Below are 26872 nucleotides of genomic sequence, written 5' to 3'. Positions count from 1 at the left end.
GCCCCGTGCCCGGACTGGTGTGTGTGTTGGGGGGGGCACAAAGCTTGGGGTGAGGGAAGGGGGAGCCATGTGTGGAAGAAGGAAACCCGGGCATGCCCCCCGCCCCTGCTTGACCGCCCTTGCCGGCCCTGCCCACCCTGGCCAGCAGCTCACACTGGGGGAAGGGACTGGGATGGGGGAGGGGACCCAGGAACATGCAGCGACCCCCTCGGGGCCTGGGGAGGGACAGACAGTAGCTCCTGACCAAGGTGTGTGTGAGGACATGGGGGTAGGGGAGTGTGACGGACCCCCCGGGTGGGGTGAGGGGAGTGTGATGGCCCTCCCGAGTGGGGTGGGAGAGTGTGACGGCCCCCCCGGGTGGGGTGGGGGAGTGTGATGGCCCCCCCGGGTGGGGTGGGGGAGTGTGATGGCCCCCCCGGTGGGGTGGGGGGAGTGTGATGGACCCCCCTGGGTGGAGTGGGGGAGTGTGACGGCCCCCCTGGGTGGAGTGGGGGAGTGTGACGGCCCCCCGGGTGGGGTGGGGAAGTGTGACGGCCCTCCCGGGTGGAGTGGGGGAGTGTGACGGCCCTCCTGGGTGCGGTGTGGGGGCGCAGTTACTGCAGGGTCTCGGCCAAGGGGCCGCCTCGCCCCATAGCTGGCCGGCTGGAAGCTGTACTCCCCGCCCGCCACCTCCGGCTCCATCTTGCCCGAATCCCTGATGCAGGCGGTGTAGGGTCGCCCTCGGGTGAGCAGCTTCAGCTTGGGCATCCAGCTCTGGCGCACGACCCGGCGAGCGTTGGGGCACACGCCGGCCGCGGTGATGTTCCTCTCGTTCTCCTTGAAGTTCCGGCAGTGGTTCTTGAGGGTGTGGAGGGCGCGGCTGTCTAGTGGTTTGCCGGTGCCACAGCTGGGGGCCAGTGCGTTCCGGTCAAAGGAGGAGGTGAGGAGCGGCCGCGGCAAGACCTGGTGCCGGGTTCCTGAGCTGCGCCCTCGTGATGCACACCTTGGCGCCTGCCACCAGCTCCGGCTTCTCTGAGGGGCCGCCTTCCTCCTGGAGCTTGGGGTGACAACGGGTGCCGATCTGGTCGAGTAGCTCAGCCAGGAGCGACACCAATCTTGCCGCACCCGGATCGGACTGCGGGTTCCAGGAGGGCCTCAACCTTCTCGGCTGTCGGGCCCACGTTCATCGCGCTGTGCACGGTGTACCTGTTGCAGATCTGCCGGCACTGCTCGTCCGAGCCTTCCTCCCCGCGTCGTCCTCCTCCTGGTAGGAGTCGGGCTGTCCTGGTGTAGGCGCTCCAGGTGCCTGGGCCCCTGCGGTCCGACGTGCTGGGCCCGCTTCCCACGCCCGCAGCGGCCACCACCGCCCCGCTGGCCGGCTGCCCTGCCCCCACCCCCGCAGCCAAGGCCACCCCGGCAGGGACCTGCTGCAGGGGCTGCCGGTTGGCCGCCAGGTCCAGCATGGAGAACTTGGCCATCTTGCGGCTACCGCCACTGCCGCCACCGCCCCTGGCCTCCTTGGGGCCACCGTCCCACAGCCGCTTGGCCCTGGGCGTGCACTGCAGAGTCCGACTCCTGCTGCTCCTTCCTGACCCGTGACACGAGGGGCAGTGGCGAGCTGCAGGTGGGCCAGCCGGAAGTCTGCGCCACGGGGCTCTGCGGCTAGGACTAGGGCGCCCCTAGGTGTGCAGGCCCTGCGAGTCGCCGCTCCAGGAGCTCACCTTCAGGAAGAACTCTGCGCCTTTCTCCAGGATCTCCTGGATCTGCAGGAAGCCCGCCATGTCCGTGAGCAGGAACTGGTCCCACGTTCGTGCTCAGCGGCCCGTGTAGCGGAAGCTCAGGGTCTGCTGGAAGGACTGCGGCTGCACAGCCGCCGGCAGCTCCACCACGGTGCTGCGGCTGCTGTTGAACAGGAGTAAGAGCTGCTGGCGGCCAGCACGGCCTGACCCCTGACCACCACTGACACGTCACAGGGCAGCCCTGCAGCTGCTGTTCTCTGAGGCACTCCAAGATGCCGTGGCCGAAGTTGGGGATCTCCATCTGCAGGCTCTGCGCCATGGTGGGGCTGCGCCATGGCGACTGAGGCCTGGCCTGAGCCCTGGGTGCGCCCCCTGCACTGGGGCCTTGGCCTCCACCTCCATGGCCTCCATGGCCTCCACCTCAACAACAGCGGCAGAGGCGGTGGCCACTCACTGCTAAATTTAATTGTTTTAAAAAATGATGTACAGCCGGCGCCGCGGCTCTGGGTGCCGGATTCTGTCCCGGTTGCTCCTCTTCCAGTCCGGCTCTCTGCTGTGACCTGGGAGTGCTTTTTTCCCTCCATAATGAAACATCAGGGCACATCACTGACACATTTTAAATACATATAAAAACAGAATACACAATTATCATCAGCCTAATACGAATATCTTCATATGTCTAGATGAAACATGTTCCCATATGAGGAGGCCCCACTGAAACAAAAGCAAAGAACACTTCCCTGCATGAGGACTGACTGCTAAAGTTACGATGATTTTTAGGTTAAGGTTTGGACTGAGAAATCTTGAGAGTCCACCTCAATATCCACAAGGACATAAAGAACTGAATTTAAAAAAACCTGATGGACTGTCAGATATAATGCCTGATTTTCTACAAAAACATATATTTTTCTTTCAAAACTAAAATTTAGCAGTCTCTAAAGTCACATTAAAGTAGGGAAATTCAATTATTCTTTCATAAAAGCAATCAAGAAAATGTGCATAAGTTTAACTTTATGGAATGTTTTTACCTCATTTTTTAATTTCATAAAACTGTAATATATAATAGGTAACTCTGTTATTTTTTAAAAACAGGATCAACATTTAGGAATGAGGTGAGGAAAGGACACTGTACCAGGAAATCTCTGTGATATTATCTGAAGTGAATAAATTTTCTATTCTGTGGTCTACTGTGATTTCTTTTGATTTTTTTCTTGATTTGCTTGAGAGACAGAGATATAGAGTGAAACAGAGATAGAAAAAGAGATGTCCCATCCACTGGTCCATTCCCCAAATGGCTGCACAGCCAGGCCTGGACCAGCCCAAAGCTGGTAGCCAGGAATTCAATCCACAGCTCCAATATGGGTGGTAGGGACTCAAGTACTTTGGGCATCACCACTGTCTTCCAGGGTCCACCTTGGCTAGAAGCTGAAATCGGGAACTGGAGCTAGGGATCAAATTTAGGTACTCCAATGTGAGATGTAGGCATCTTAACCGATAGGCCAAATACTTGCCCCTAAAGGCATTTCTGATATCATCAATACATAAGGAAAAATTCCCTTCTTTGAGACGTTTCTCTGCATATCTCCCCCACTCTCTTCTTACTGCCATCCTACCTCATTTATGTTGGTATGTAGGATAACTGACATAAGCTTGATGTCTAGCTTTCTATAACAAGGTAAAGAATTGGCCACACAGTTTGTAATGTAAGCAGTACTGAAAAGGAAATACTTATACAGTCAAGAACAATTTTTTTTCCAACAATTTAAAAATAGGCATTTATTTAGTAAAATCCCAAGTTCTAATTAAAAGGTCATTTTATCTCTTTTTTCAAAAAATGGATTTATTTATTTGAAAGGTAGAGTCACAGAGAAGGAGATAGAGAGAGATCCTCTTTCCACCAGCTCACCTCCTAAATGGCCCCAATACCCAGGGCTGAGCAAGGCCAAAGCCAGGAGCTTGGAAATCCATCCATTCTCCCACATGAGTGGCAGGGGCCCAAGTACTTGGGCCATCCTCCACTGCTTTTTTTTCAGGCATTAGCAGGGAGCTGGATCGGAAGCAGAGCATCTGGGACTGAAACCTGCCCTTGTATAGGGTGCTGCTGTCAAAGGTGATGGCTTAACCCATTGCACAATGATGTTGGTCTCCATCTTATCTCTTAAAGCATGTTTTCCAACACTAGATGGACTCATGGAATATTATAAAAATAGAAATAGATGTTTCTGTTAAATATTTTCTTTTTAAAGATGAAAATAAGTTACATTTTAAGTGAATCTATCATTCACTCTACAAGTTCTACACCAACACTATCCAACAAAATTTTCTGAAAATACAGAAATGTTCCATAACTAACTGTCCAAAATGGTAACCACTCATCACACATAGTAACTGAGAAGTTGAAATATGGCTAATGCAGTTGAAGAATTACATATTTTATTTTAACTAATTTAAGTCAAAATTTATATGGCTAATGGTTCCCATATTGGACAGTGAAGCTCAAAATATTTTAACAATGATAATACACACACACACACACACACACACACACACTGGTTTTAAAGCAAAACTGTAAAGTTTCAAGGAATATAAAGATAAATCTACACATGATACATAATCATATGTAGTATAACTGGAGAAAGAAAACAAACATTAAAAGTAAAAAGGTTCAGACATTTGACCTGGTGGTTAAAAAGCCAGTTAACATGCCCACATCCCATATCAGTGTCTGAAATGAATCTCAGTTCTACCCCCATTTCTAGCTTCCTGCTAATGTACATTCTGGGAGGCAGCAGGTGATAGCTCAAGTACTTGGGTCTCTGCCACCTAGGATGGGACCTGAATTGGTTCTCAACTCCAGTGTTTGCATGGCCTAACTGCCACTGTGGCATTTGGAGAGCCAACTAGGGGGTCTAAGCTTTCTCTCTCTCTCTCTCCTCTCTCTCTCTCTCTCTCTCCAACTAGGGGATCTAAGCTTTCTCTCTCCTCTCTCTCTCTCTCTCTTCTCTTTCTTCTCACTGAGAGTGTGTGTATTTGTGCATTTCTGTGTAACTAAATACAATTCAATTTAAAAAAAACTTTGTTAACTAATACATGTGGTCAAATAAATCAAAATAATTCCTTAAAAGAGGCTTTTATACAGTATGTCATAATTCTAAATGCATAGTGGCACTAGTCAGAACTATCAGATAAGCATGTAAGAGTTTCTTTTTCCTTCCCATCCCTCTCATTGCCTTTTCCCATGGTATTTCTGTCACCACCACCACCCTCAGCCACTGTCTCCTCTCACCAAACTCTTGTCACATACACATGTGAAAGTGAGGAAAGTCCATCTTCAGTGGCAGCAGTGTTAGCTCTATTAGGTACCAATGGTGGCATTGCTGGAAAGACCCTGATCTAGATATGGATATAACCAGACTCAGCAACAGATTGTCTAAAAGAACTAAGAAAGGACAGGTTAAAAAGAAAGTAAATGGGTCATGTGATCAACTTTAGTTGAAGGTCAAATATGTACTTCAAATTTGTTGGGATTAAGGTACTTGAATAAACAATACACAGAGGCTTATGGAGATGTACATCATCACCTAAGCCTACTAAAAAACTCACTAAAAATCATTACAAGGTGAATATCCTTATCCAAAATGGTTAGGATTCAGAAGTGTTTCAGATTTTTAAGATTTTGGAAGATCTGCATAGACTTTACTGGCTGAACATCCTTTATCCACCTGCAGCGCCAGGCAGAGTACCAATACATTCCAAAACTTTAAAGTTGTTTTCGCCCATATGTGGTGTACAGTTCAAAAATACATGGCTATGTGTCCCTACATTAAATAATGGTTTTGTCTGTAGACCTCTCCTTTCTATTTTAGAGGCATTTCTCATATGCCCATCAGGGCTATCTGTTACCAGTCCATTTAATGCTCATACAGTAATCCTCACTTATGTGCAGTTTCGCTTTTTACGGCTTGTTATGCCTGGTCAATGAGGGTCCAAATATATTAAATGGAAAATTCCAGAAGTAAACAATTTCAGAGTTGTAAACTATACGTGGTAATGAGTGGCGTGATGAAATCTCATGCCATTGTGCTCTGTCTTGCCCAGTGTATCCATGTTGTGCACACTACTACCCATTAGCCACTTGGGAGCCATTTCAAGTCATCAGAGTGGCTGTTAGGGAGTCACAATGCTTATGCTCAAGGAAGCTTTATTCTGTTTAATAATGACTCCAAAGCACAAGAATAGTGATGTGGTAATTCAGGTATCTCACAGAAAAGCAAACTAAAAAGGTAAAACAGTTTGACTTATTAAAGAAAAAATATATACCCTGACGTTGACCTACATTAGGGATGAAACTTTTATCAATGATCTTGTGAGGGGAGAAAAAGAATGTCAGGCTACTTTAGCCTTGTACCTAAAATTACAGAAGTTTCAGCCATAGTGTGTGATAGTAAGGACTTAGTTTGGAGGGCCAAGGCGTGAATTTTCTGTGGTTTCATGCATCTACGGATGTACACAACACTCCTGAGGTCTTAGAATGTACTAGGGAATAAGAGGAGACTACTGGACATTAGCTTTTAGAAATCTCAAATCTATACACCTTTGTCATTTGCTCAGACTTTACACTTATTGCATATTTCAGTCTATTTTGATATCATCATCTTCTTAAATTTTAAATAAAGGGAGAAATGAGAAATAAGACTAAATGGAAGAAAATAGGATTGATTGGTAAAGCCTTCCTGTGATGAAATATACTTTAATCAGCAGACCTTTCAGCCATTCAATTATTCTCCTCTAAGTTTCTGATTATATTCTGGTTGGTTAGAGTATGCTGGTTCACTCTCCAAGTGACTACATCGGCTGGGGCTGGTCACTGCTAAAGCCAGGATCCAGGAACTTCATCTGGGTCTCCAACATGGGTGCAAGGGCCTGAGCACTTGAGCCATCTTCTACTGCACCATCTTTCCCAGAAACATTAGCTGGAAGCTGGATCAGAGTTGGAGCAGCCGGGATTTGAACTGGTGCCAATATGGGATGCCGGCGCTATAGGCAGCAGTTTAACCAGCTGCACCACAGTGCTGGCTCCAGGAGTAGTATTTTTCTTACTAATTTTTCAAAAACAGTTTCTCCAAATCACAATGAAAGATTAACCATTTTCTTTTTATTTCCTTTTCCAAATTAAATTTTCATCAAAACTCTGTTAGCTATAAGTGACCCTATTGCAAAAATTTTAAACTATTTTAAAGTTCAAATACTTTAACAGAACCTAAATCTGGTGCTGATTTTCCCTTTGGTATATTAAATTTGCTATTGTGTTATCTATATTCCTAATAATTTGAATATTCCCCCAATAAATGCCATAAAAATTTAATTATATGACCACAGATATCTTTACTTTTTTTATTTTATTTTTTGACAGGCAGAGTGGACAGTGAGAGAGAGAGAGAGACAGAGAGAAAGGTCTTCCTTTTGCCATTGGTTCACCCTCCAATGGCCGCTGCGGCCAGCACACTGCAGCCGGTGCACCATGCTGATTCAAAGCCAGGAGCCAGGTGCTTCTCCTGGTCTCCCATGTGGGTGCAGGGCCCAAACACTTGGGCCATCCTCCACTGCACTCCCAGGCCAAAGCAGAGAGCTGGCCTGGAAGAAGGGCAACTGGGACAGAATCTGGTGTCCCAGCAGGGACTAAAACCCGGGGTAATGGCGCCACAGGTGGAGGATTAGCCAAGTGAGCTGTGGTGCCGGCCCTACAGATATCTTTTTATGAACCAAATAGATGTTTCCAGAAATATTACTGTAAAACTGAGGTTTAACACCCCCCAAAATCTCATTTTTCTATACAGCCTTTATAGTAGTCCCATTAGGTGGTGATGACAAAGTGACTTGGTCCGTACACACATGCAAGAGACCTAAATTCAGTTAATAGCTCCTGGCTTTTGTTCCAGCCATGACAGTCATTTAGAGAGTGAACCAGTAGATGGGAATTCTCTTTCTGTGTTTGCCTCTGTTTCTTTCTATCTCTGCATCTGAGTTGAATACATAAAATACTATGATTAGAAATGGCATCTAGTGATATAGAAGCAGGAAAATGGTTGTTCCTTCTTTAGAATCTATCAGCAGCTCTGATGGCATAGGAGAAAGGGGGCAGTAGTAAAATCACTAAACAAATCACTTTGGCTTTATTCATTTCTCTTATGCCCTTCCACCCTCACTCAAATCTCTCATATGGGGGAAAAAGTCTGACTTACAAAGTACAAAGGAGATAAGTAGGTTCTAGGTGTGGCAACACAGAGAAAGGATGGAGCAAAACAGTAGCTACCTTGGAGAGTGTGAACTTATTACTGTGCTCTAAAGAAAATCCAGAGAACAGGAAGTCTAAGTCTAGTTCTATGATAGCAGAATTGTGCTGTTCAAGATAACTTTAAGACCTAAAAGGACATTTTAAAAAGAAGTGAGAGTTCAGAGTGTGCAACTATCCTGTTTTGCTTCTAAAGGGCATATACCTGAATTAGTTTCCTAATCTGAACAGGTTGATTAGAATAAAGTTTTTGGAGCTGTTTGAGAATATGTCAACCAGACTAAACCACTTCTCTATCTCTGAATACTGTACATATAACCCTAGAATGTAAATTGTATCCCTATACACAGATGATACTGGGGCATATTTTAACTTTCAACATTTTTCTCAGTAACAAGCTATTTTTAATATCATAGCTATCTTACTGATGTTCCTTATATTTCTAGGCACATAGTACCCATTATCAAATATTTCAAATAGTGTGTGATCTCATTTTCAACTCTCAGTTAAATATTTTGATAAGATTCAAATATAACTAAATTTAAAACTTTAATAAAATAGCAGTTCATGCAAAGTAACACTGTCACCACATGAAATAGATACTCAGCTATGTGACTACCCATATTGTGGGTCACATTAGCTATCTTTATCAGTAAGGCACAATTCTGTCATTGACTAAAGTAAAACCAAATCTAACCCACTCTCAAACTGCAGAAGAAACCAAAAAGATACATTCCTAAGGAGCAGAAAATGAAGATTGTGTTCCTATCACTCATCTCCCTGCAAACTCCTGCCCCTCTAGAGTGCTGAGCAAACAGATCTTCCTCCTAAGTACCATTTAATTTTAATTACCCCATTTGGTCTTTTCCAGATCCTTGATAAAAGCTTCCACTGTAACCCCAGTTATCAGCTGTGTTAGTTATTTCCAAGTTTCTCTCTCTTAACTAAAGCACAAGTTCTCCAAGAGGAGGAGCTTGTGTTTGGATTCCTTTGGGTCTATTAGTTTTTCTTTTTTAAAAGATTTATTTATTTGAAAGTCAGAGTTACACAGAAAGAGAAGAGGCAGAGAGAGAGAGAGAGAGAGAGAGAGAGAGAGAGAATCTTCCATCCAATGGTTCACTCCTCAGATGGCCGCAAAGGCCGAAGCTGTGCCAATCTGTAGCCAGGAGCCAGGAGCTTCTTCCTGGTCTCCCATGTGGGTGTGTGGGTGCAGGGGCTCAAGGACTTGGGCCATCTTCTACTGCTTTCCCAGGCCATAGCAGAGAGCTGGACAGGATGTGAGCAGCTGGGTCTCAAACCAGCACCCATATGGGATGCGGGCACTTCAGGCCAGGGCATTAACCCACTGGACCACAGCGCTGGCCCCTGAGTCTATTAGTTTTAACACATAGGCTTGTCTACAAAGGAAGTACAAGAAAGATACGCAAAATGACTGAAGATGTATTCTCTTGAGTAGGGAGAGAAAGAGCTCTGAAAAGTACTTGAAAGCCCTGAATTAACAATAAAATGAGAAAACTAACTGCTACAGCAGTCGGCATTGTGGCACAGCAGGTTAAAACCCTAGCCTGTAGTGCCAGCATCCCATATGGGCGCCAGTTTCTGTCCCAGCTGCTCCATTTCCAATGCAGCTCTCTGTTATGGTCTGGGAAAGCAGTGGAAGATGGCCCAAGTCCTTGGGCCACTGCACCCATGTGGGAGACCTGGAAGAAGCTCCTGGCTCCTGGCTTCGGATCAGTTCAGCTCTGGCCATCGCAGTTATCTGGGGAAGTGAACCAAGGATGGAAGATCCCCCCACTCTGGCTCTACCTCTCTCTGTAACTCTGTCTTTCAAATAAATAAAATAAATCTTAAAAAAATTAACTGCTGCCACTGTGTCCCAACAATCAAGGCAATGTGTCTACAAAATAGACAAATCTTAAATCTCCATTTCTAATAAAATTTCTTTGAAAATTTCTCCCTTAAACCATATTGTTGAGTATAACAGCCTGCTGTGAAGTCAAATATCAGATAATGAAAATTAGAGTTCAATATATTACTACTAAGCAAGTTAGTAAGTAAACAAATAAGAAGTTGTTGTAAATTTTTAAAAAGGTTTCTACTTTTGAATGTTTATGCAATATTTCCTCAAATAACTTCAGTATTATTGACCAAATATGTAGGTTATGTTACGTATTTTTACCACCATACCTACAAAGCACAACACACTAATATATATTACCAACAGTGACCCATGGCACTGACGCGGAGGCATTTCAACCTGGAATACAGTGCCAACAACAACAACAAAAACAAGTCTGTGTAGGGGAAGGGACTGATTCAGAGCAGCTTACCCTATGTTTCAAACGAATGCCTGTCTACTCGAAGATAAACACTGACATGCCTTGGATGATGGGGCTTATGGCTGACTATGTAAATAAGCAAACTTAAACAACCCTCCCACACACACACACACAACACATACAGCCTGGTGGAAGATAATCAAAATGGCTTGAAGTGGTTTCCAAAGGAAAGGAGCTCACACTGTAACAGTAGGGTCAAACCAGCTTGGTTACTTAATTCAAGACTATAAATGCAAAAATAAGTTAATGTAAGGCTACAGACACAAAAATCAGCTAACCTTTTTAATGGAAGGTAGTAATTTCAGAGCCTTAAGTAATCAATTAGTTCAGAGAAATTATACTCATACAATATATAAAAAGAGATACTGACCAGTTCTACTATCATTTGTCAAGAAGACATTTTCATCAATCAAAAATATTTCTTTCTCCTCTCAAAAGTGTCTCCACTGTGGAGATTACAACAAAAGGTCATGTTTTGTCTGTGGTTTCTGAAAAAAAAAAAAAAAAAAAAAAAAAACAAGGTTGCACATATTGTGCTCCCTGAAATCATAACTATAAAGGTTGTGGTGCTTCTGGAACAAATACGGAAACTAGAAATAAGAACATCTGATAATGAGATTGTTAGACTAAATATAATGAGATTGTTAGACTAAATATAATGAGATTGTTAGACTAAATATAAGAACAGGTCACATAAAGATTCACACTATATAAGCTACAAGTAATTGTAGATAAATCAGATTCTTAAAATACTCATTTATTACCAATTTAGAACTATAAGTGATTTTTTAAAAAAACTTTCTGAGATAAGGGCCAAATTTGTCAGGTGAAACAGTTGATTGAAAGTTAAAGGAAACTTTAGAAAAGAGAGGGAAAGAACATGTGAAGAAAGAAAACTTGTTACCTAGTAACTATATGTTATGTAATGGGGCCAGGGGTTCCACACAATTTATAGGTAACTACAACTGTATGACATAGGTGCTATTGAAAATATAATTTTACAGATGAGGTAATTAGCAATCAGAGAGGTTAGTTACCTTGCCTCAAGTTATACGTTTAGTAAGTGGTAGAGCTAAGATGTCAACTTTGTCTTATTTCTTTGTGCTTTTTCCATTTTGCTTCCCTAAATCATGTATTTATTCTTAAGAACATACAAAGTTTGTATCATATAATTATAAATTCACAACAAAAATCAGGCAATGAAATGAAGTCAGGAAAACAATGCTATCAGAAAAGGAAGCTTAATTCTAGTCCTTCCTTCCTCCTCTGCTACCTACTAAGGTATGAATCTGTGGAAAAATAATTAAAATATCTAGGCCTTAGAAATTTAAGATGGTGGCATGGAGGGGAAAGGATTCAGGTTGATCCCCCTTATCTGTAGTATAACTGCCAGATTAATTGATTCCAATCAGCTCATATCATTAAATAAAATAAAATTTTATTGTATGAGTGTGACTAGAACTCAAATTTCTGAATTTTAAATCTTGTTGTCCAAAGAAGGATTGTGTCCCACTATCACTCTCTCCTTTAATACTTTGAACTGCTGTCTATTATTTAAATGAGTTGTATGACAATCTTACCTATGAATGCAAAAGGTACTAAACCAAAAAATGTGAATGATGGGAAGGTATTTCCTGCATCCTTTCAAGTTGCTGATTACTTATAAAGATATATAAAAATCTTTACTATCAAGACTTCAAATCATTTTTAAAATACACTCAGCAGTTCAAGAGAGTATAAATTGATGTGTGGCTTTTTTCTTGTTCAAGAAATAATTTAACTTCTAGATTCAAAAAGCTAAATTAACTAACTTTCAAAACTTCTCCCTGGGAAGGACCAAATCGCTGCTGAGTAAGATATTCAGGTGAACTTCTCTCAACACAGATATTAATTTGAATAGCTGTTCACAAACTAATTCACCTTCACAAAAGCCAAAGCAAGGTGACCACAGTGCCTGTGGTGCTGGCATCCCATATGGATGCTGGTTCTAGTCCCGGTTGCTCCTCTTCCAGTCCAGCTCTCTGCTGTGGCCCAGGAGGGCAGTGGAGGATGGCCCAGGTGCTTGGGCCCCTGCACCTGCATGGGAGACCAGGAAGAAGCACCTGGCTCCTGGCTTCAGATCGGCACAGCGCCGGCCATAGCAGCCTTGGGGAGTGAACCAATGGAAGGAAGACCTTTCTCTCTGTCTCTCTCTCTCACTGTCTGTAACTCTACCTGTCAAATAAAAAAAAGTATAAAAAATAAAAAAAATAACAAGGTAGTGAAGAAGGCAACAAGGGGCACTGTGGCACAGTGAATTAAATCACAGCTGATTTGGGAGCTTAGGTTCCTGTCTCAAGTGACTCTGCTTCCCAATCCAGTCCCTGTTAATGCAATTGGAACATCACCAGATGATGGTCCAAATGCTTGGGCCCCTGACACCTCTGTGAGATACTGAGGGAGTTTCTGACTCCTGGCTTTGATCTAGCCCAGATCTAGCCATTGAGGCCATCAAAGGTGTGAACCAGTGGATCAAAGATCTCTCTCTCTGTCTCTGATGCTAATCCTTTCAAATCAATCAATCATTTTTCTTGTTTTTTAAGGGTAAGAAGGAAATTTTTACTACATCACCCTTCCCCAAGCTCCGAGCAGCCCAGTCTAGAGAGAAACAATTACTTCCTGGGGAAGAGGGAAGTCCAGACCTTAGACTTGAAACTCAAGACCAGGCTTGCGACTGTGAAATCCAGACTCAGAGAGGACGCCATGGTCTCTGCCTCCTGGACAGGACTCACAGACTAAGACTTTGGATCCTCCTCAGCCATGTACTCCTGCCTCAAACTCCAGCACACAGCAGGGCAAACTCCAGTCCCTGGGCAGCAGGGCAGTAAAGTGAGTTAGGACCTAGCCTTAAAGCTGCTTACCTTCAAGCAGACAGCAAAGAAGACCAACCACAAAGGAGTAGGGCAGGAAATTGAGATCAGTAGCAGTCCCACTACAGTGGCACCAGACAGACAGCAAGGCTCCTATAACCGGACCTGCATGTGCAGACAGAGACAAACCTGCCCTAACACCAGATGAAGAACTACACCCATGTAGGAACAGACAACTCTTTCTCCCTGCATCACCTTCAACCTCCTAAGGGCTTGGCACACAACTACAAGATAATGCCAACTTACTCTCAAAATGGACAGCCAAGAGATCTCCCCCATCCCTGTTCCCCGACCACAGGCAAGCGAGGAACAAGGTCCAGCCATGAGGGAGTAGGACAATAAAGTGAGCACAGAACTGCATCACAGATCTGGTAAAACCATCGCTTGGCAGGTATTAATAGTCCCACGGTCAGTGCTTGTAGACAGAGGACCAGCCCTTGTCACAGGTGGAGACCACAGCCCCAGTGAATTAGACTTATATCCAGGCCGACATCACATGTGGTTGATTGCAGTGGTCTCAGGTAGCAAGTCCATGTCAGCAGTTGGCAGGTCATGACAAATTTGCGCTTGACCATACCCGAGTCTGCAGGCCTTTTTTTTTTTCTTTTTTTTTTTTTTTGCAGGCTGAAGGACTTAGGTTTGATCTAGCATTGTATCATAGGTGGCCACAAGACTGCTCATTCCAATCCTCCCTCAACCCTCAACTCCAGGCAGTACAACACAGAGAGAGTAACTGGGGTAAAAAAAAAAAAAGGCAGATGGGTATTCAGGCATTGTATGGAAGCATGGGGCTGGCACTCCAGGAACTCCTGAATCCTTGCTGGACTTAGTGCCTCTGTGACAGCAAACACATCCCTGCCAACGCGAGCACCTGAGCAACCACGTCAGACCTCAGGGCAGCATTCCTGCACCTCAGGCACAGTGGACTGAGGGTGGTACCCTTGTGGCCCTGGACTCTGCCATACGAGCTGCTACCAAGAACCATGCATTCCTCGAGGACTGAGAAGAGAACCCCATGTCCCAAATGCCACTGTCATCCTTTGCTATGAAAGAAGACACTGGGAGACTTCACAGCATCCAAATTAAAATAAAGCCAAAATTCTTACCAGATACCCAAATACACATTTTTAGGAAAAAGTCTTTTACACAAAATCAACTGATTAAAAGTGAAAGAAGGGTCCAGTGCTGTGGCTTAGTAGGCTAAGCCTCCACCTGCAGTGCCGGCATCCCAGATGGGTGCTGGTTTGTGTCCTAGCTGCTCCTCTTCCGATCCAGCTCTCTGGTATGGCCTGGAAAAGCAGCAGAAGATGGCCCAAGTACTTGGACCCCTGCTCCTGCATGGGGAGACCTGGAAGAAGCTCCTGGTTCCTGGCTCTGGATCAGCCCATCTCTAGTCACTGTGGCCATTTAGGGGAGTGACCACTGGATGGAAGATCTTTCTTTCTGTCTCTTCCCCTTTCTCTGTAACTTTGCCTCAAATAAACAAATCAATCTTGTGAAAGAAACAGCTATTCTGCCAGATGACAAATATCCATGTAGGAACACTGAAGTATGAAAAGGCAAGGCAGTATAACACCTCCAAAGGAAAAAATAATGCTTGAGTAACAAATTCCAAGGAAAAGAGACTTAAAAATACCTGATATTCAAAGTAATGATTACTAGGATGCTCAAAGAGATACAAGAGAAAACACACTCTGAGATGAACAACAGCCAGAAAACAATTCATGGCTTTAATGAGAAATTCAGCAAAGATACAGAGATCTTGAAAAAGAGTCAAACAGAAATCTTGAAAATGGAGAAATTCAGTGTTGAATAAAAAGTACAGCTGAAAGCCTCAATAACAGACTAGACCAAGCTAAGAAAAAAATATTATCTGAAATTCAAGACATCTGTTGGAATAAACCAGACCCCTCTCCCCTCCAAAAAAAAAAAAAGGATATAAAATGGAGATAGCCTTTGAACTGTGCAGGCCAATATTAAGAGAAATATACAAATTCTGGGGATTCCTAAGAATGAATATAAAATAGTAAGTCCCTACATTAAAAAAATGATCAGTGCCTGGTGTTGTGTCACACAGGGTTAAGCTGCCACTCATGACATGGATGTTCCATATCTGAGCACCTGTTTGAGTTCTGCCTGTTCTGCTTATGATCCGGCTCCCTGCTAATGTGCCTATGAAAGCAGCAGGAGACAGCCCAAGTATTTAGGTCCCTGCAACTCATGTGGGAGACTCACATGGAGTCCCAGACTCCTGGCTTCAGCCTGGCCAAGCCCAGGCAGTTGCATTCATTTGGGGAATGAACCAGCAGATGGAACATCTCTTTTTCTCTCTGTCCCTCTTTTTCTGTCATTCTGCCTTTCAATAAAAAAAAGGAAGAGCAAGAAAAAAAAAGAAGTTATAAAACATACAACCTAACAATGTATATCAAGGACCTAGAAAAACAAGAATAAACCAAACCAAATGTTAGTGCAATGGAAGAATTGATAAAGATCTGGGGATGGTATTGTGATCCAGTTGGCTAAGCTACAGCTTGGGAAGCCTGCACCACATATTGGACTGCAAGTTCCAGTCTCAGCTATTCCATTTTTTTAAAGATTTATTTATTTATTTGAGAGGTAGAGTTACAGAGCGGGGGAGATGGAGAGAAAGTTCTTTCATCTGCTGGTTCACTCCCCAAATGGCCACAATGGCCAATGGTAGGCTGTTCTGAAGCCAGGAGCCAGGAGTTTCTTCTGGGTCTCCCACACACATACATGGGCCCAAGCACTTAGGCCATCTTCCACTGCTTTTTCTGGCCATAGCAGAAAGCTGAGCCTGGATACAAACGAGCAACCATATGAGATGGCAATGCCACAGGCAGAGGCTTAGCCTACTATGCTACAGCACTAGCCCCAGTTATTCCACATTTAATCTAGCTCCACACTAATGCACCTTGGAAGAAGCAGATGATGACTCAAGTACTTGAGCCTCTGCCACCCATGTGTAAAACCAGGATGGAGTTCTTGGCTCCTGGCTTTGGCCTGACCCAGACCTGGATGTGGCCATTTGTGAAACCACCAGGTGAAAGCTCTCTTTCCCTCCCTCCCCCCCTCCCTCCTGTCACTCTGCCTTTCAAATAAATCAATCACTTTTTAATTGTTTTTATTTTATTATTTGTGTTATTTATTTGGACAGCAGAGTTGTACACAGAGGAGGAAGAGACAGAAAGAGATATCTTTCATCTGCTGGTTCACTCCCGAACCGAACATAAAGGACTACGGTTGGGCCAGACCGAAGTCAGGATCCAGGATCTTCTGGGTCTTCCACATGGATTCTGGGGTCCAAGCACTTTGGACTCCTTCCACTGCTCTCCCAGGTGCATTAGGGAGCTAGATTGGAAGCGGGACAGCCAGAACTTGAACTAGTGCCTATACAGGATTCTGGTATTGCAGGTAGTCATTTTACCAGCTATGCCACAACACCAGCCTCTCAAATAAAAAAAAAAGAAAAAACAAGAAAAAAAATTTTCTATTTGCTTTGGCTCTGATCTTTTTTTCTTTTCTTTTTTTTTTCAAAAGATGTCTGCATTTTTTTTTTCATTTTTTATTTCTTTAATTTTTTTGACAGGCAGAGTGGACAGTGAGAGAGAGAGAGAGAGACAGAGAGAAAGGTCTTCCTTTGCCGTTGGTTCACCCTCCAATGGCCGCCACGGCTGGCGCACTGCGGCGGGCGCACAGTGCTGATCCGATGGCAGGAGCCAGGTGCTTCTCCTGGTCTCCCATGGGGTGCAGGGCCCAAGCACTTGGGCCATCCTCCACTGCACTCCCTGGCCACAGCAGAGGGCTGGCCTGGAAGAGGGGCAACCGGGACAGAATCCAGTTCCCCGACCGGGACTAGAACCCGGTGTGCTGGCGCCGCAAGGAGGAGGATTAGCCTAGTGAGCCACGGCGCCGGCCTCTGATCTTTTTTTCTAAGATCTTCCATCTGCGGCGCTGGCACCCCAGGTTCAAGACCCAGTCGGGGCACCAGATTCTGTCCTGGTTGCTCCTCTTCCAGTCCAGCTCTTTGCTGTGGTCCGGGAAGGCAGTGGAGGATGGCCCAAGTACTTGGGCCCTGCACCCACACGGGAGACCAGGAGGAAGCACCTGGCTCCTGGCTTTGGATCAGCATGGTGCGCCAGCCATGGTGGCCATTTTGGGGGGTGAACCAACGGAAGGATGACCTTTCTCTCTGTCTCTCTCTCTCACTGTCTAACTGCCTGTCCAAAAAAAAAAAAAAAAAGAAAAGAAAAAAAGAAAGAAAGGAAGAAGTTGAAAGAAGTTGAAGTATCCCTATTTGCAGATGATGTAACTATTTATACAGAGTAATGTAGACTCCACCAAGAAACTATCAGAACTGATTAATTAATTCAGTAAAGCTGCAGGAAACAAAATTGAGACCTAAAAATAAGCAGTATTTTTATCATCAATAATGGGCTCATTAAGAGAGAAATTAAGAGCAATCCTATTAGCAATAGTTATAGAAAAATGAAATATCTTGAAATAAGCTTTAATTTTTAAAAATTTATTTGAGAGAGAGACACAGAGACAGGCAGCTCCCATTTGCTGGTTCAATCTCTAAATGCCACAACAGAAAGGGTTAGGTCAGGCCTAAAATCCAAGAACTCAACCCAGGTCCCAGAAATGGAAGGCAAATTACTTGAGTCATTACCATTGCCTCTGAGGGTCTGGAGTAGCAGGAAGCTGGAGTAAGTAGTGAAATCGGGTATTGAACCCAGGCACTCCAAATGGGACACGAGTGTCTTAACAGTTTAACTTTGAGGCCAAGATCTGCCCTCCCATCACCCAGAATAAAATTTAACCAAGGACGTGAAAGACATTTACAATAAAAATTGCAAAGCACTGATGAAAGAATGTGAAGAAGACAAAAAAAAAAAACCCACAAAGTTCTCTGTATGCAGATTAGAAAAATTAATACTAGTAGAAGTCCATGATACCTGAAGCAATTCACAGCTTCAATGTAATTACAACCAAAATGATAGACATCATTCACAGAACTAGAAAAACCAATCCTAAAATTCATATAGAAGGACTTTAAAAGAACTCAAATAGATAAAGATATCTTGAACAACAAAGTTGGAGGCATCACAACATCAGATTTCAAGACATATTATAGAGTTACTATAATAAAAAGAGTATGGTATCAGCATAAAAACAGACATACAGACTATTGGAACAAAATAGAGATCTCAAAAATTAATCTACATACCTACAGCCAATTGCTCTTTGATAAATCTGATAAAACTCATACCAGAGAAAGGACAGTCTCTTACATAAGTGGTGCTGGGAAACCTAAACCTAAATATCCATACCCACGGGGCCGCACTGTGGCTTAGCAGTGCCACCACCTGCAATGCTGGCATCCCCTATGGGCACTGGTTCCAGTCCTGGCTGCTGTACTTCTGATCCAGCTCTCTCTTGTGGCCTGGAAAAGCAGTAGAAGATGGCCCAAGTTCTTGGGCCCCTACACCCATGTGGGAGACCTGGAAGAAGCTCCTGGCTCCTGGCTTTGGATCGGTGCAGCTCTGGCCATTGTGGCCATCTGGGGAGTGAACCAGCAGATGAAAGACCTCTCTCTCCCTCTGCCTCTGCCTCTCTATAACTCCGCATTTCAAGTAAAAATAAATAAATCTTTAAAATAAAATATGCATACTCAGAATCCAAAATGTCATCCCATGCCTCTCACCATAATCTAAAATCAACTCATAATGGAAGAGACATAAATGTAAGACCTGAAATTATGAAACCCCTGGGGGAAAACATTGGCAAACATTATTTTTTTTTAAAAAGACCCCAAGAGCACAGAGAGGAAAGGAGAAACAGACAAATGTGATCATCCCAAACTAAGAAGCTTCTGTACAGCAAAAGGAACAAATCACAGCTGACAGAAAACAGTTACAAGCTGTGCATCTAACAAAGGACTATGACTCAGAACATGTACAGAACCCCAAACACCACAAAAACGGAACAATCCAGTTAACAAACAGACAAAGAATCTGAATAGATATTTCTCTGGAGAGGAAACACAAAAGAAAACAAAAGCATGAAGAAATGTTCAATATCACTAGCCTTCAGGGACATGTAAATCAAAACCACAATGAGGTTGGGAAGGGTGTGGCGAGAGAGAATGGAAGGAGACTGGGTAACAGGCACCAAACACAGACAGAAGGCACTGGTTCCAGTGTTCACAGCACAGTGCTCCTGTTCCACTATAGCTCACAATAACGTATTATACACTGCACAAAGAACCAGGAGAGAGAAACTAGTAGCTACCAGAACACAGATAAGCTGAGGACATAGAAAAGCTATTTCCTGGTTTCAGGTATGCTTTGTATATGTAGTGAAATACTGTACCATAAAAGTATTGTGTGGGGAGCAACTGAGACTAGACTAAATTACTGGAACTAGGACTAATTCTATGCATCTGCTCTCCCACAATATGGCACTGGGGAGGAGCAAACAACTACGCAGCTGCCTCATCGGTTTGACTGATAAGCTGCAGGAGCTTATCCTGCTCCTGATTGGAGGAGGAGAGCAGCGTGCTCGGCGTGTGGGTAGCAGAGTTGGGATTGGTGGAAGAGGACTATAAAGGAGGAGAGAGACAACATGCACCAGGAACATCTGAGGGAACACCTGAGGAACATCTGAGCAGCCCCCGAGAGGGCCGGCGGTGTGCCGCTCCTCCGCGGAAGCGGGGAAAGCGGCAGGGGGGTGCCGCCCCTCCACGGAGGTGGAGGGGCCGGCAGCTAACCTGGGAAGGGCCGAGCAGACAAAAGAACAGCGCAGAGTCCAGTGTCGTTCCTCCGCGAATGGGGGAGCGACAGTATTGCATGCTAATCAAAAATATTTTAATAGAATAATAATAAAAAACATTTTACCAAGGTAGTCTCTGACTCAGTGATATAGAGAACATAACATGTTGAGAAAGGGAAGTGATTTTGGAAGCTCTCTTCAATATAAGAAATTAGACCACCACTATTTGAAGCCAAGTAACTTTTACTGTCTTTCCTTAAAAAATATATATTATATATAAAATATATATATAGAAACATTCCTTTTATTCTTCAATTAAAATTCTTTTGGAATATGAAATTAGTATTTCTTCAGAGTAAAACACCTGTCAGAAAGTATGAATACATTAAAAAAAAAACAGGAGTCACAAACATCATGTCTTAAGAATTAAGTCTCCAGTCACCCTACTATATCAATTGTAGGATTTATTATCTAAAGACACAAAGAAGTATTTTGTGATTTTCTTGCATTCAGAAACTTTTTTATTTTCTTAGATTCAGCATCAGGGTCCCTAGCTAAATTATTATAATAGAACACTGGCTAAGACTTATAATTGATTATCATTAGTTTTTATTATTTTGTGTGTCTCTTAAAGTCAACATCACATTTAAAGATTATTACTTCAAAATTATCCCTTTGTCAAAAATCAGAGGATAATACATTTTTTCCTAACAGCACAGCTTGGGAAAATATACTCATCAATGATGCCAAGTTAAATTAAATTAAAAAATAGAGTAAACTTGGTGATAAACTACCATATATATGAATCTAGAGAAGAGACAAATATGATTTAAAATTTATTTTAAAGCAAGATACAATAATTTGCATTCTATACTATGCCATTTCTGCAATGCCAAGATAAAGGAGTATTTTGAGTTTCTCAGAGAATGCCAAATAATTGGTCTGAGTTCAATGTAACTTAATTGTCTAATAAGGTAAGTTTACTATGGATTTTCAACTATATAAACAGACTAAAATCTATCAATAAATGAGACAAAAATTAAATTATTTTCTATACTGTGCAGTATGACATTATACTTTAAAGACCTTAAAAAAATTACATGAATCAAAAACCAAACAGACTTCCTAGGAACTTTTGTAGAAAGTTATAATCTAATCAAAAAGATTTGGGGAAACATAGGGTAATAAAAGAGAAGTTAACAATGTTCACCTTCAATTAATTTCATAGGTCACTGTTATACCATCTAATAAGATAACTAAAAACATGCAAGCAGCTGGTACTGCAGCTAGACAGATTAATGTAATAGTCTGTAGTCATATGGGCTGGCAAGGGCTCGCCTCTTTTGGCAAGGAGGTCAGTTGCCCTTGGGAAGGGGGTGGAGGATGGAGAAACAACATTCCTTCCACCATGTGGCCATGCGTGCTCCATTCCCTAAGTTAAATATCCACTGCAGCACACACAGGAAACTCTCTCTTCTTTCACATCTGGCAGTTTTCTCTCACATGTAACTTGACAAAAAACATATAACATTGGTCTATAAAACCTGTAAGATGTACTGCATAAAACTAGTAATATATTCTCATAACACATCACTGCAAATTAGTTGGAAGCCAAATACTTAAATTTAAACCAACACTTCCAAAACAAGATGTGGCCTAAAACCATTCAGGCATCATATAACCCCATACAAGTATCTCAGGAGTTAAATCCATTTGTTTTCTACCTCTCTGAATCAATGAAGAAAACCACTAAGAAATAAAAATCATTGTAAAACCTCATAGGCCATAAAAATAAATCTGTGAGTATTAGACATATGAAGCTGTAGTTAGTGTCCATAGATTTAAGTTCCATAATTTATTTGTTATAGTTCCAGATATCACTTCTTTTTTTTTTTTTTTTTTTTTTGACAGGCAGAGTTAGGGTCTTCCTTCCATTGGTTCACCCCCCAAAATGGCTGCTAAGGCCAGCGCACTGCGCCAGTCCAAAGCCAGGAGCCAGGTGCTCCCTCCTGGTCTCCTATGTGGGTGCAGAGCCCAAGCACTTGGGCCATCCTCCACTGCCTTCCTGGGCCACAGCAGAGAGCTGGAAGAGGAATAACTGGGACAGAATTGATGCCCCAACAGGGACTAGAACCCGTGGTGCCAGCGCCACAGGCGGAGGATTAGCCTAGTGAGCCACGGAACAGGCCCTGCATTTAGATTTTCAAGAGGCTTTGTTTTACATGTTTTACCCCGTATTTAAAAGTTGTGGGAAGGAAGCAGATCAGACAATATAATGCCCTTTTTACAGATGAGAAACTAGCTCGTTACCCTAGACATAAGCTCTAGTATGTCAGTGGTAGGCTTAAGGCCTGAGCTATCCGATCATGAAGAAAGGTTAGGATTTCTGAGGCAGTTTAAATAGTTGTTACACAAAAGGACTTCTGAACACTGGAAAATTTATATATTTTTAATAACCTGTTACTAGCTAGTTTAAAAGAGCTATAATGGCAACAGAAAAATAATTTTAATCTTCTGAAGCAAATTTTACTAATAATTCTGTGGCTATTTTAATGTGACACTGCTACATTTTTCTAGGTTTTGTCTATTAATATTAATAAGAAAATATACACCAGCACTGTGCTTCTATGAATGCTACATTTAACCCAAGTGCCAAATTCACAATTAAGCTTATTACATTATAAGAGCTACTGCCTACTGGGTAGAAAAATATTAATTTCACACTTTAAATACTATAATACTATTTGACAGCCGTGTTGGCCTGCCAACTGAATCCTTTCCTGTTTGAGCTGTAACAGCCCTATTGGCTGAAGAGCCCTAAAAGGGCATTAACAAACAGCTCTTAATTCAATCACATTTGCATTTTAACCTTTCGTAGGTACTCCGAAAGAAGTCTTTAGTACTGTGAAAGATATATGGGAAAAACAAAAAACAAATTATAATAAAGGTTAATACTACATGTACATTTGTTCTAATTAGTGTGCTGTAGGATAGGAGGGCAACAGATATCTGATGTAAGCTCATTTACAAGAATTTGTGTTATTACATTTTCTGATACTCATTATTTCTGCAGATAATCACATATCACAGTAATATTATCACATTTTAAAAGCACAAGTCCTAATTCCTTGCTATTTATTCTAAGATTAGAATCCTCTAAGATATTGGATCTTATACATTATCCTGTAATATTGTATATCTCTGTATTTACTACCTACCTTCAAGAATTAAAAGTCTCTTCAGAGTCCAAAGCAGAACTTGGTTCTTCTTCCATTTTTATTAGAATCTCCTGGAAAAAATTTTAAAAACACACTAAAATAATGGAGATTGCAAAGCAACGTTTCAGTTGAACAGCTGTGTAACAGTTCTATGCAGTATATTAGCCAAAAATAAAATGTCCCCTTGCCCCTTCCCTAAATTATCTTTTGTACTTCTTTTAGGAAAAATACTCATCTTGAAGCCACAAGCACTCCTAATTTGCATAATAATGCCATCAATGTAATTATTAAGAAGAATAAATGAAGTATAATACAGGTTTTTTCCTTAAAAATTTATACATTTATAAAAATTTATACTTTTTATAAATTATATATATAAATTTATACATTTATAGAAATTGAGGCAGAGGTGAACAGAAAGCAGATTTGGTAGAATAAAAATACTTTTACTAAAGAAACTTAAAATGCTAATCAATGCCAATATAATATATAATATATATTAAGTATAAATATAAGTTCTCAAAATACATATTTCAAAGTTTAGTTATGAAACAATAGTTTCCCATGATTAAACAGATCATTCGTTCTTCAAAAAAATTATAAAACTGACAGAAAATCCTAAAATGCATAAACCACTTAGTTACATGCTAGCATTTTCATAAAAGGGAGTTTTCTGTTGGTGAGCAAGGCTCCATGCTAACAGCTGGAACAGCCAAAGAAAAAACTCAGGAGAGAACAGACCCGGAAGGTTTTCCAGCTCCCATTTCTCCACCTGCTAGAAATTGAGGAGGCAGAGATGAACAGAAAGCAGATTTGGTAGGCGGTGGCCAGAAACAGATTTTAGGGCGGCAGGGGCGGCGTGAGGGCCGCGTCCACAAGTCAAGGGCAGCTGAGGGGCCGGGCGGGCCGAGCGCAGAGCCGCCCGCGCCCGCGCCTCCTGTCTGTCCTCTGGTAGCTTCCTGAGCCGCCGAGGCCGGCATCCTGCGCTGGGCTGGCGCCCTTCAGGTACAGGATCCCGCAGTCCTCGGCCACCAGGACTCCAGGCTGCCGACGACGGAGCTGCGCGGGGCAGCGGGTCGGGGTCAGGGCGGCCGCGCCCGGCCCGGCCCGGGCCTCCCTCGCGGGCCTCGGGGATCCGGGGGTCCCCGCTCGGGCGAGCCGCGGGGCTCGGAGGAGGGGGCGCTGGGGAGGGGCGGGGGCTCTGGGGAGGGGCCGCGGGCGCTGGGGAGGGGCGGGGAGCTCTGGGGAGGGGGCCGCGGGCGCTGGGGAGGGGCGGGGAGCTCTGGGGAGGGGCCGCGGGCGCTGGGGAGGGGTTGGGGGTTCTCTGAGGAGGGGGCCGCGGGCGCTGGGGAGGGGTTGGGGGGTCTCTGAGGAGGGGGCCACGGGCTCTGGGGAGGGGGCGCGGGCGCTGGGGCGGGGCGGGGGCTCTGGGGAGGGGGTTGTGGGGCTCTGAGGAGGGGGCCGCGAGCTCTGGGGAGGGGGCCGGGGACTCTGAGGAGGGGGCGCGGGGCGCTGGGGAGGGGGCTGGGGACTCCGAGGAGGGGTCCGCGTGCCCTGGTGAGGGGCGGGGGCTTCGGGGAGGGGGCCGCGGGCGCTGGGGAGGGGCGGAGGGGCTCCGGGGAGGGTCCGCGGGCTTTGGGGAGGGGCTGGGGGCCTCTGGGGAGGGGGCCGGGGACTCTGAGGAGGGGCCGCGGGCTGTGGGGAGGGCGGGGGGCTCTGGGGAGGGGGCGCGGGGCGCTGGGGAGGGGCCGCAGGGTTCTGGAGGGGGCGCGGGGCTCTGAGAGGGGGCCGGGGGCGCTGGGGAGGGGCCGCGGGCTGTGGGGAGGGGGCCGCAGGGCTCTGGGGAGGGGCGGGGGCCGTGTTGCAGCCCCTCGGGCCCCCGCAGGACCGGTCTGGCGACGGCTATGGTGACGGTGACGGTGTTCACGGTATTGGTGGTGATGATGATGATGATGGTGTTGATGGTGTTGGTGATGGACGTGTGTGGTGTGGCGGCTGCGGAGCCCCGGCGCCCAGGGAAGGCCCAGAGTGGGCCAGCAGGGGGAGCCTGGGCGAGCGACGGTCCCCGCCCGCCCCGCCTCCCGCCCACCCTCCCCGCCCCGCCCCCTGCCCGCCCTGCCGGTCCTGGCCCCTCCCCGCCCGCTCACAGGAAGAGGTTCTCCAGGACATAGTGGTAGTCTGGGCAGCTGCTGTCCTGGAGGAAGCTGGCGGAATAGACGATGATGGCGTTGAGGCCCTCGCTGTGGTAGCCTGTGAGGGCAGCCATCGCTGGGCTCTGAACCACGCAGGGACACGGAGGATCTTCCGGACCCAGCAGGGGGTCCGACCTCCAGGATGACCACGGGTGCCCGAGGGGGTCTCACCTCCGTGGGTGATCACGGGTACCCAGGGAGGGGGGTCTCACCTCCGTGGGTGACCACAGGTAACCGGAGGGGTCTCACCTCCATGGGTGACCACGGATACGGGGGGGGTGTGTCTGACCTCTGTGGGTACGGGGGGATCTCCCCTCCGTGGGTGACCACGTGGTAACTGGGGGGCCTCCCCTCCATGGGTGACCACAGGTAACAGGGGGGTGCCAAACCTCCATGGGTGACCACGGATACCCGGGGGGGTCTGATCTCTGTGGGTAAGCACTGGTATGGGGGGGCTCTCCCCTCCGTGGGTGACCACGTGGTAACTGGGGGGCCTCCCCTCCATGGGTGACCACAGGTAACCAGGGGGGCCTCACCTCCGTGGGTGACCACGGGTACCCGGGGGGGGGTCTGAACTCTGTGGGCAACCACGGGTACTAGGGTAGGGTCTCACCTCCGTAGGTGAGCACTGGTACGGGGGGGGGGGAATCTCCCCTCCGTGGGTGACCACGTGGTAACGGGGGGGCCTCACCTCTGTGGGTGACCACCTTCATGTGCGGCCGGATCATGTGCAGGTCGATGCTGTGCTCCTGCTCCCTGATGATGACCGTGGGCCACAGGCCCCGTTGGCCGCACCGCTGTCCTCTGCCGCGCTGTCCCCAAACAGATCTGCGCTGTCCCCAGGCATGTTCTTGGCGGTGGCTACCGGGGTGTCACCTGGAAGAAGCACCCCTGGGGCTGGACGCGTCGGCCTCTCACAGCTGCCTTCATTCTCCCGACCTGGCTGCCTGTCCCTTTACAGGACCTGGCTCAAGTGCCACCTCCTCCAGAAAGCCGTCTGTGATTGCACCTCCCATACACTTGACTCCTAACACTTCCTGGGTCTCTTCCCCTTTAACTGAAGTGAACAGCCAGAGGCCCAGGGGGTCACAGTGGGCTGCTCCATGTCCCCCACCCCTCAGCAGAGCCACGTTGCTGACAGCAGGGGGTGGGGACTGGGGTCCACAGCTGTGCCATGGAAGACACAGTGCTGGGGGTGGAAGTCAGACCCAGCTCCCTTCCTGGTCACTCCCCAGGCCTGCAGTGCTGGGGCGGCAGCGCCATCCGGGTCTCTCCGTGCTGGGCCAGAGCGCCCAAGCCACCCCTGCAGCCGGAGTCCGGAGCAGAGCTGGGGATGGAACCCAGGATCTGATGGGGGGAGCGGGCGTCCTCCTGGCCTGCCCTGGGGTCCCGCACACAGCTCCCCCGCTGAG

General features: G+C 45.5%; 1 pseudogene; it reads right to left on the bottom strand.

Annotated features, from left to right (window-relative positions):
• Positions 1-593: 593 nt before the first annotated feature.
• Positions 594-26872, bottom strand: LOC127489401 (nucleus accumbens-associated protein 1 pseudogene; annotated as a pseudogene).

This window comes from Oryctolagus cuniculus, assembly GCF_964237555.1.
Source record: "Oryctolagus cuniculus chromosome 17 unlocalized genomic scaffold, mOryCun1.1 SUPER_17_unloc_1, whole genome shotgun sequence".
Lineage (NCBI taxonomy): Eukaryota > Metazoa > Chordata > Mammalia > Lagomorpha > Leporidae > Oryctolagus > Oryctolagus cuniculus.
Note: the sequence above shows the minus strand (reverse complement) of the source record. Positions and strands in the feature narration are given on the sequence as shown.